An 8,472-nucleotide genomic window follows, 5' to 3' on the forward strand; every position below is an offset into this window, starting at 1 on the left:
GAAGGAGAATGGAAAAGAATGAGGATGGAGAGGTGGGCAGAGGCTGTATCATCCACACCCATGGGGTCATGGTGAAGATTTCAGATTTTATTCTAAACCGTTAGAGGAACATTTTAAAAATTAAAGAGTGAAGTTGTTGTAGAGTCTCCTCCTAGACACAGACCCGAGTCTGAATCAGATTTTTTAAAAAGCCTTTATAAGCCGGCCGGCGACTGTCCCTCTTGTACGGCGCAGCCCCGAGCAGGGGGTAATAAGGGTTTTTAAAGCCAAAAACCACGCTGGGGAGTTTGCAGTTGCCACAGCAAGCGGGAGTACAGAAACCAAACTGTGCTGTTACAAGCAGCGGAGCATTTCACCACATCCCATGTTTCAGGTAAAAAGGGTACATATATCTTATATTTGACAGGAACCCAGCCTCTGTTGTTTTGGCCTGGAATTTTCCCACAGCCCTAACTTGTCCTCCTGAGATAGCTCAAGCTTAGGCCTTGCATGGTCTGCTACATTTCGCATTGTGCCCAGTTCACAAAGCGCTCAAATCATGTTATAAAAGGCACTGTGCTGTGTAGAGAATGGAATGTGGCCAATCAAGCATGGAGACAGAGAGCTATTAAGAAGCTATTGGAGGGCCTCCCCGGTGGCGCAGCGGTTGAGCGCTGGGTTGCGAGGCTGCCGGCAGCCTCTGCAGCGCCGGTTCCATCCCTGGCTGCTCCCGGCCACCGGAGGAGGGTCCCACATGGTGCGCAGACCTCTCCTGCCGCCCGCTGCTCCCCTCAGCAGTGTATCTCTGTCCTTCTGCCTGCTCTGCTCCCCGTTCTGGCTCTGGTGAATTTGCTCACCCTCCCGCGCTTCTGACTGTACCCAGTGCTTGTATAAATAAATAAATAAATTTAAAAAAAAAAAAAAAAAAGAAGCTATTGGAGGGCCTCCCTGGTGGTGCAGCGGGTTCAGTGCAGGACAGCGGTGTGAAGCTGTCCACAGCCTCTGCAGCATGGGTTTGATTCCTGGCTGGCCAGGGAGATACCCACATGGTGCAGCAGACCTCTCCAGTCTGGCCTGCTGCTCCCCTCAGCAGTGTTTTTGGTTGTCTGCCTGTTCTGCTCCCCACTCTGTCTCTGGTGAATTCTCTCACCCTCCCGTGCCTCTGGCCTGTACCCCAATTCTTGTATACATAAATAAATCTTTAAAAAAAAAAAGCTATTGGAATAATCTGATGAGATGGTGAAGTAGTAAAAGATAGATGGATTTAAGATATATCTTGGAGATTGAGTTAACAGGACTTCCTGAAGGCTTTGATGTAGAAGGTGAGAATAAGAACCCAGTCAAGAATAACTTGAGGATTGGGCCTCTCTGGTGGCGCAGGTGGTTGAGCGCCACACTGTGAAGCTGTCCACAGCCTCTGCAGCATGGGTTTGATCCCGACCGGCCAGTGAGAATCCCACATGACGCAGCAGACCTCTCCTGCCTTGCCCACTGCTCCCCTCAGCAATGTATTTCATCAGTCTGCCTGTTCTGTTCCCCACTCTGTCTCTGGTGAATCCGCTCACCCTCCCGCACATCTGGCCTGTACCCCGGTTCTAGTATAAATCTTTAAAAATAAATAAATAAATAAATAAATAAATAAATAAATAAATAACTTGAAGGCTCTTCCAAGCATGGTGGTTAAGGGAATTCAGAATCGTCCAGCTTTTGAAAGACCATCATGGGCATTCTCACTACATACTCTTCAACCTAGTCTCACTACAAACTCTTCAACTTCATTCTGAGTATCATTTTGTCAGAAAGATGGTGCCTAATCCTTGTTCCCAGTCTAAATCAGACGTTCCTCTTCTCTTATACCTTATTTCCTTGTACATCCTTGTACTTTTCTTTACATGCTCATTTGATTTTTGTCTTTCAGATCCTTCTCTCCCACTAGACTGTAAGTACAGTTGACCCTGAACAAGGGGCCACATGTAACTTATACATGTCCACAGCTCTGTATCTGTGGGTTCATCCACAAGCTTCATGATTGTTTGACTATGTGGATGCAGAAACTGAGGATAGAAAAAAAAAAAATCCACATGTAAGTGGACCCTTACAGTTCAAGCCCATGTTCAGAGTCAACTGTAATTTCAACAAGGGAAAGAAAGACTCTTCTGGAAAGAATCTTTATTGGTTACATCCTCAACACCCAGCCTGCTGCAAATGCTTAATATTTGTTGAAGGAATCAAGGAATGGAGAAGGCAGAGCTCTGAGGAAGGAGGGCTAATGAGAATATAGCAGGCAGTTTCTAAGATAGCCTTCAGCCAAGTCTACCTCTTGGTATTTGTGATCTTGTGTAATCCCTTTATATTTCTTGCTCTCTTGCTCTCCTTTGAAGGAAGCCCATTCAAATGTAAGCTGCTTTATTAGTTTCCTGGGGCTGCCATAACACTACCACAAATTAGGTGGCTTAAAACAACAGAAATTCACTGTCTCATCAGTTGTGGAGGCCAGAAGTCTAAAATCAGGATGCTGGCAGGACCAAACTCCCAGTGACGCCTCTATTTCTTTTCTTTTTTTTTTTAAAGATTTATTTATTTATGCATACAAGAAATGGGGTATAGGCCAGAGGTTTGGGGGGGTGAGAGGATTCACCAGAGACAGAGTGGGGAACAGAACAGGCAGATTGACTGAAATACACTACTGAGGGGAGCAGCGGGCAACTCAGGAGAGGTCTGCTGCACCATGTGGGTAGCTCCCTGGCCCAGCTCCCTGGGGATCGAACTTGTGCTGCAGAGGCTGTGAATAGCTTTACAGGTTGCATCTTAATCCCTTGCGCCACCAGGGAGGCCCGACGCCTCTATTTCTTACTTGCCTTGAAGGTGCGTAGAGGTGCTGGCCAGCACAGAGACCCAGAGCCAGGCTTCACATTGCACCATGTGGTCTGTGTTCCTCCTCTGAGAGTCTGCCACTATCATATGAGAATTGCTTCACATCTCTCTCTTAGTGCTCCCTTAAAATGACCAGTCTAGTATTCATTTACTTTCCTTTGATAAATACATGTGGCTGCATAATAATCAAAGGCAACCTTTGAAATAACACTTATGTCCTAAGCACTGCCCTGGGTTAACTCATCTCAGAATAGCCCCAGGAGGCGGTGCTATGATTGTCTACTCGATGGATGCTGGGTTGGTAGCAGCTGACTCAAGAGTCCTCTCTAACCACTGCACTCCACTGCCTGGATGGATAAAACGCCCTTCGTGTTCCATTTGGGGTTGGAGGATGGGTCCTGGGGGTCAGCTTGGCTAGATGATAGTGACTAGTGACTCAAACACTAACTGCATCCACAGGGTGGTGTTCTCTGACAGAGACCAAAGTCTACACCAATTGGTTTAAAGTGAGAGAGAACAGCCCAGGTAATCTGGATGACTAATTCAGTCTGTCAGTGGCCGAAAGACCAGAGGGAAGGCTTCCCTAAAGAAAAATTCCTCCAATGGATGACAGCTTCACACAAGCATTGGCCTTCCTGCTGGCCGGGCCTATGAATTTCACACTTGCCCTATCAGCCCACAGTTGCCTAAACTCTCCTTCATACCTAGGTGCATACACACATCGTAAACATTTGTATTTACATACTTCCTGGCTTCAACTACATGGGACCTTTCAGTTCCAGAGGCCACCCTGTGCCTCACCCCACTCAGCAGTGTCTGTAGTGTCCAATTCCAGTGTCGGGAATCTCATCCCGCCGAGTCAGGCGTCCACCCTGGTGCAGTTAGCTGGGCCTGTGCAGGGATTTCCTAGGCACCCCCTCCAGGAGGTGTTGGTGAGGAAGACAATTACAGGAGAGGGGCAAGCTGGCACCGCCCCAAACTGAGTCTCCGAGGAGGCAGAGTAGAGCCAGAGAGTGTTACCTGCTGCCCCCAGGATAGTCCCGTCTCGTCCATGTTTCTGTTGTCAAAAGCTCCCACAAGTATAGTATCATAGTGTCGAAGTGCCTCAAATTAAATTTCCCTGCATTTGGTAACCGAACTGTGTGTAAAAGAATAGCCAAGGTAAAAATTCAAACAATATAAAGTAGGAAGAGGTAAACGGATAATGCCTGCAGCCTACCCAGCGACGGCCCGGGAAAAAGAACTTTTACTGGCCATGGAAAGGGGAAGGGAGGAGCGGTGGAGCGATGGGGGGAAACACTGAAAATGGGTGAATCTGGGTAAAGAGCTTATGAGCGATTGTTGTACTATTCTTAAAACTTCTGCAAATTTGAAATAATTTCAAAATAACAAGGATAAAGCAAACAAATCTGAAGGAAGTTTTGATCCCAGTGGTAGGTTTAACACTGCGCTGGCAGAGGACTGTAGTTCTACTTGGTGACCACAAGGTGGCCCCTGCCCTTGGAAAATGCCTTCTCAGCCAGGTTGCCCAAGCTGCGAGAAGTTTCTTGTGTCCTTCACTTGGCCGGTAGCACCGGCTTCCTCCTGGGCCCCCGGCAAGGCTAAAGGCAGGAACAGCAGCTCTACACCCAATACTCCTGCGACTGACCCAAATCCACATACCCAGAGAGATTAGGTTGTTCATAACCTGAGAACTTTGTTGTTTTATTCTTCAGCTACCTACGGTTCTCATTGGTTCCTGTCACTAAAAGCACAAGATTAGTAAGTGTCTAGGATGTCAACATCAACATAATTGACATTTCTTCAGAACTAGCATTTCCTTTGTTATTTGTTGGTTTCAAGGGCAGGCTCCTTTACAGTAACAGCAAGAAACATTACATTTCTCTTTTTTTTCCATTTCACTCCTAAAGGGTTTCTTCACAACATTGTTTGGAGTACTAAAAGTTTGGCAGTAATTCAGTAGGGGACTCGCCAATCTCCATGACACATAGTTAAGGCAAGAGCCCCAATTTTCTTTGGGGAGACTATTTCTCCCTCACTCTCAGTCCAGGTAGACTACTCCTGGCTACAAGGGTGAAGCATCAGGCCTCAGGTCTAAATGAGTCACCATACCTCACCCCTGTGGCCACAGTGATTGATGAGGGCAGGGGCGGGATGTCACATCCACTGGACCAATCAGTGTGAGCCTTGGGGTCTTTCCTGGAGCTAGCGAAAAAGGGACTTTGTCCTTGCTAGTGGACTTGAACCTGACAAGGTGTGAGGCCAGAGCTCTTAGAACAGTTGGCTCCTCTAAGAACCCAGGTCCACCAGAAGCAAAATGGGTACAGCCTAAAAATGAAGCCCACAGGGCTGAGGTGGAGTTAAGAGAGAGAAACCAGTGAACTTGAGACAAACCATGGCCAAAGCCTAGGATCCGGGATTCGGGGATAAGGAAGCCATCTTTCTACTCTAGCTTGGATTTGTTTTTTCTGACTCTTGCAACAAATGATACAATGTCTGTATAGAAATTTTTTCCAAGAGTAATGTCACTATGTAATGAGATTTGGATTCAGCTGGCAGCAGGCTAGGCATCACCCCATCACTCTAAGTCTCAAGGAAAGAGGAATTTTCGTTGGAGAATATCTGGAAAAGCCCAAATTGTCTTGATGACTGTCAAGGCACAACTTGGTGTTTCACATCTCAGCAGGAATTGCTATGTCCCCTCTAGTCCATTCTTTCCTTAGAATTAAGAACCCAAGTTGTAACTGGGCGCACCAATCAATGCCAAGTGAAATTACAATCTTCCTCATCCCTCTGCAGCTAGATGTGGTCGTGTATCTAGATTTTGTCCAAAGAAATACAAATGGAGTGTCATGTGCAACCTCTGGGAGGTCTCCTTTAAGAAAGTGAGCCTCGGGCCTCCCCGGTGGCGCAGCGGTTGAATGCTGGGTTGCGAAGCTGCCCACAGCCTCTGCAGCGCCGGTTCGATCCCCGGCTGCTCCCCGGCCACTGGAGGAGGGTCCCACTTGGCACACAGACCTCTCCTGCAGCCCGCTGCTCCCCTCAGCAGTGTACTTCGGTCCTTCTGCCTGCTCTGCGCCCTGCTCTGGCTCTGGTGAATTCTCTCACCCTCCCGCGCTTCTGACTGTACCCAGTGCTTGTATAAATAAATAAATAAATAAATCTTAAAAAAGAGAGATATAAAAAAAAAAAAGTGGGCTCCACCTTTCTCTATGCTTTTAACCACCCTGTTGCCCAGAATGTTGAATGTGGTGGCTAAAATAGTAGCAGCCACATTTAAACCTTGAGGATGAGAGCCCTACCTTTGCGATGAGAGAAAATATTGAAATCGTTGGAGCCCAGGTACCTCCGAGCATTTGTGAACTCACTTTAACAGCCCTTGACTGCCCACCTCTGGATACCTTCTACCTGACGAGAAATTAGCTTTTATCCTCATTTTAACTACTGTTTCTGTCTGATACACATGAACTGGAAACAAAATCGATGAGTGGAAGAATCAGAACCCTGTAACTCAGTGAAAAAGGAACCAGACTAGCTAATACAAAGTTAGCACTAGCTTTGTTCCTTCCAACCAATAGAATCACATTAACCAAAGTCTGTCCGGTACCGAGAGGGTGACTTACGCGCCAAAATATACTCCTACCAGCTGGGGATGTCTGGTCATCTCATTGTGACACTTTATTCTGCTGACTTACTGGTTATCACTACAGCTAGACTGTAATCCTTGGGGGTGGGATGTCACCGGTGTGCTCCTGAGACACAGTTACCTTGCTCAGTACCTGACCTAACATAAAATGAGTGCTGCTGAAGACTACTGAAACAAGAAGAGGTGAATGAATGGGGAAAGTAACATTGTAAACGCAAAATAAATTGCAATGTTGTGTTCCTGCGATGGAATGTAATCTCAAATCTCATTTATCTCCACCAGGTTGACGTGCAGTTCCCAGAGCTTATCAGAAATGTCAACAAAGTGGAGCCAGAGGTTCTGGACTTGTTCCATCTCAGCTGTGGAGATGGCTCTAGGACCTGGCTGATACAAATAATCCAGTTCCCAAGTAAGCATTAACCGCCAGTCGGGGTTGGAAGGGGACCATAAGCTGGCATGATTTCAGGTGACACAAAGGCAAACTGTTATTGATTACAGTTTACGTAAATCATCTGCAGTTTATGTACATGGCTGAGGAGTTGAGTGGATATCCTTTCACGGACAGCTTAAACACTATTCCACAGACTACCAGGTCGTTTTCTCATCCTCTAGGACAAGAGTGAGCAAACCATGGCAAGGGAATCAAATCAAAACAATCCTGTGACTTGTTTGTACAGCCTAGAGCCGAGAATGTTTCCCCATTTCTAAAGGGAAAATAGAAAGCAAAAAAAAAAAAAGTGACTGGGCTGTTAGTCTGCAAAGATTAACATGTTTGTTATCCTGGCCTTTTATAGGAAAAATTTACTCCCATACCCTAGGAAATGGTAGCATTATTTGAATTTGCTAATAGTTCATACTGAGGTGACCTCTAACTTCTAGATTTATGTCCAATACAGCCACGGATGATTTCTAGCTGGTAAAAACAAAATGCTCATAGTTACTGTTTTTTGCCTGACTTAGCAATCTTTTTATTTTTAAAAGATTTAATTATTTATACATACAAGAATTGGGGTACAGGCCAGAGTTGTGGGGGTTGAGAGGGTTCACCAGGGATGGAGTGGGGAACAGAACAGGCAGATTGAAATACACTGCTGAGGGGAGCAGCGGGAGAGGCAGAAGAGGTCTGCTGCGCCATGTGTGTTGCTCCCTGGCCGCAGATCGAACTCGTGCAGCAGTGGCTGCAGCTAGCTTCATAGGTTGCATCTTAACCACTTGCGCTACCTGGGAGGCCCGCAATCTTTTTTTTTTTTTTAAGATTTATTTTATTTATTTATGCATCCAAGAGCTGGGGTGTAGGCCAGAGGTGCAGAGGGTGAGAGGATTCACTAGAGACAGAGTGTGGAACAGAGCAGGCAGATTGACTGAAATACACTGCTGAGGGGAGCAGTGGGGAGACAGGAAAGGTCTGCTATGCCATGTGGGTAGCTCCCGGGCTGGGGATCAAACTCGTGCTGCAGTGGCTGCGGATAGCTTCATATTGCTAAGACTTAACCCCTTGTGCCACCAGGGAGGCCCTGACCTAGCAATCTTATTCTAACATTCCTTTATTAAAATGCCCATGAAGAGCTATTTCCTCTAAGTGGCATTTGAACTTGTTTTACCATCTTACCAGTTCCCTCATTCATTAATGAGTAGAAACTTTGACCTGTGTTCACTTTATATTTGTACAGGAGTCACATTTTTAACGTTTGCAAACTAGACTTTGACATTCATTAATTATAGCTTAGGGTAAATATTTAAGCAGATAATAGTGGTATTCCCATTTACATAAAGGGTATAAATTGTAGGCAAATAACCCAGGCTCAAACCTTCCAGAACTGAACCTCTGACAAGCAGCCCAGAAAGTGAGTGAAATACACTGTGAGTGCCCTTTAGGGAGCTATTACTATCTCTCTTTGCATCTGGCATCTTGATTGTATTATAATCTATCTCTTGAGAGCCTTCTTCCCTCACCAGCTTCTGAGCTTCTAGAG

This window comes from Talpa occidentalis, unplaced genomic scaffold (assembly GCF_014898055.3).
Source record: "Talpa occidentalis isolate TD23 unplaced genomic scaffold, MPIMG_talOcc4v2.1 talOcc4.14, whole genome shotgun sequence".
Lineage (NCBI taxonomy): Eukaryota > Metazoa > Chordata > Mammalia > Eulipotyphla > Talpidae > Talpa > Talpa occidentalis.